A 2,911-nucleotide genomic window follows, 5' to 3' on the forward strand; every position below is an offset into this window, starting at 1 on the left:
AGCTCCGAAATGAAGATGCTATGGGCTATCATTTGACTAGAAATATTTATCACATTAATTTCAGTTTGTATTTAAGTAATATATTTTTTTTAAATTTATTATGTGTTTTTTGAAATACATAACTTTTATGAATTAATAAAATTGTAAACTGACCTACATTCAGTTGACTGCTCGGCGATAAGACTCATTACTTCGCAGGTATTGTTTCAATTGGTTATTGCCCCTGCATTTTAGAATTTCTGTACCGATCAGTTATCTACCCCTGTCTCTTGGATACTGTTATGCTTAACAATATTATGTTTAACAATAGCAACTGGAAGAGAGAAATTTCGTGTTGAAACCAGTTTGCTTTACTTACTTGAATAATCACCGTTATTCATAAATATAACGTCATTCCCTTTTTTCGTATAATGAGGAATATCGGTTCTTCAAGGATAGGTTCAAAAAATTTCAACATCTATCATTGTCATAAAAAGAATTATTTGGTTTAAGAACACGATCTTTGTTTCCTTCCCTTGCTATCACATCTAAATTATGTCGACAAAATTAGAACTGCGCATATAGTGAACGAAAGAAAACATTAGCCCCAAACCTAATATTTAAATATATCTGAAGTACTTTCACACTAACTTAAATGCTTTTAGATCTTTTTTTTATTTTTTGCGTTTTCTGAGTTTTTTTTAAAATTATGATGTCGTGATACAATGCCATGCCAATTCATGTACATTATTGTACATTTATATACTGATTTTCTTGTCACCAAGTGCAAAAATGGTTATAGTTTGCTGAGAAGGACTAATAAGACCTTAACATGTCCAGAGTTATACTCTGCTTTGCAAGAAGGGAGACGAATGTCACTCATTTTCCAGCAGCATTCTGCAACTAATTGAACAGCATAACAGTCTTCTATAGGGTACAAGAAAGAAAATCCAAGAAAACAAAATCACACAACAGCTTCACACTTTTTGATTGCTTAATAGACTGATCATGTAAAACTGTAGTGGTTCACTCATGTCTGACCGATTATTTCATGGTTTCAGATATCAAATCACTGCTACTAACTGTAAAATCATGTTGCAACATTTTTTACTTACTTAAATAGTGTTACTTGTTTTTCTTTTTGCTTTCTCCACAGCCAATCCAGAACATGCAATATGATGTTTTCTTCCCCCTTACTACATTAATTATTTTAATTAATTGAGAATTTAGTGCTATCGACCCTATCTGTCATTATCAGTTTTAAGGACTGGACTAAAGTTTCCCGTTTCACAATTATTTAATTGAAACAGAAGTCTCAATTATAATTGTTTGGCTCACTATACTGACTTAAAAGTATTAATTATGAATAGTTGATAATTTTCAAGAAAACTAAAGTTTACACTACAAAACAATTATGCAATTTATATTAAGAGTAGCAATTTAAGGCAGTAAACCACCAGAATTGTTAGCATGCCAGGTAAAATGCTTAGTGGCATTTCATCTGTCTTTACATTCTGGGTTCAAATTTTACTACAGTTGACTTTGTCTTGCATCCTTCTGGGTCAATAAAATAAGTACCAGTCAAGCACTGGGATCAAGGTAATCGATTCACACTATCCCCCAAATTTGCTGGCCTTGTGCCAAAATTTGAAACCAATGTTAATTGTAATAATAAGTAGATGTATGTAATGTAAAACAGGTAAAATGTACGGTACACTTGTTCTACATCTGAGTTAAGGTACTCTATGTACTTTTACTCACAAATAGGACTACAGAAATCCTGTACTTTATATTTCCAAGCATTATGCTTCTGAACATCTTACTCATCATTATCATCATCATCATGGTTTAACGTCCACTTACCATGCTAACGTAGGTTGGACGGTTTGATTGAGGACTGGCAAGCCAGGAGGACCTGGGAAAGTTTCTGTAGCTAGATACCCTTCCTAATGGCAACCACTCTGAGAGTGTAGTGGGTGCTTTTTACATGTCACTGGCATGGGAGCCAGTCAAGAGGCACTGGCATCGACCACATTCAAATGGTGCTTTTTCCATGCCACCGGTATGTGAGCTAGTCAGGTGGCACTGGCATCAACCATACTCAAATGGTGCTTTTTATGTGCCACCGGCATGGGAGTCAGTCAGGCAGCACTGGTGTTGACCACACTTGAATGATGTTTTTTATGTGCCACTGGTACAGATGCCATTCAGGCAGCACTGGTATCATCCATACTTGAATGGTGCTTTTTACGTGCCACCAGCATGGGTGCCAATCAGACAGCACTTACTGTTAACTGGAAGTTCATACCATGAAATATATTTTCCCATTGTCTTCATACTTGAGTAACATATCCAAAATTACAACTAAGTAATTGTACTGACCAGAACATAAGTGAAAGTTTTGGGTCTAAAAGACTTTTAAACCTAACATCTATCCTTTCCCATTCTCTTACATCTTTAATTTGCCTTATAAATATAGTGTTGTCAGAATCATTCTACCAATAAAAACACAGCCATGCACATTTGTTGTAGTTCACTTTTTATTAGTTATGATATATATATATATATATATATTTACATACATACATACATACATATATATATATATATATATATTAAAGCAAGATCTTTGAAAGTTGAGTCTCATGCAGGTGATAACAAGTGATTAAAACCTTTGGCGATTTGATGTACTTGAGAAGATTCGTCGAGTGAAACTATAGCTGGGGCCAGTATCAGTGACATGTAATAGCACCTGTATTAGTGACATAACACCACCCATCTCAGTGACGCATAAAAGCACCTGCACCAGTGACATGTTGAAGACACCCTCTACACTCTTGGAGTGGTTGGTGTTAGGAAGGGCATCCAACCACAGAAACCAAAACAAAATCAGACTAGCACCTGGTACAGCTCTTTGGCTTACCAGTTCCAG

The sequence above is a fragment of the Octopus sinensis genome, linkage group LG5, assembly GCF_006345805.1.
Source record: "Octopus sinensis linkage group LG5, ASM634580v1, whole genome shotgun sequence".
NCBI classification, from domain to species: Eukaryota; Metazoa; Mollusca; class Cephalopoda; order Octopoda; family Octopodidae; genus Octopus; species Octopus sinensis.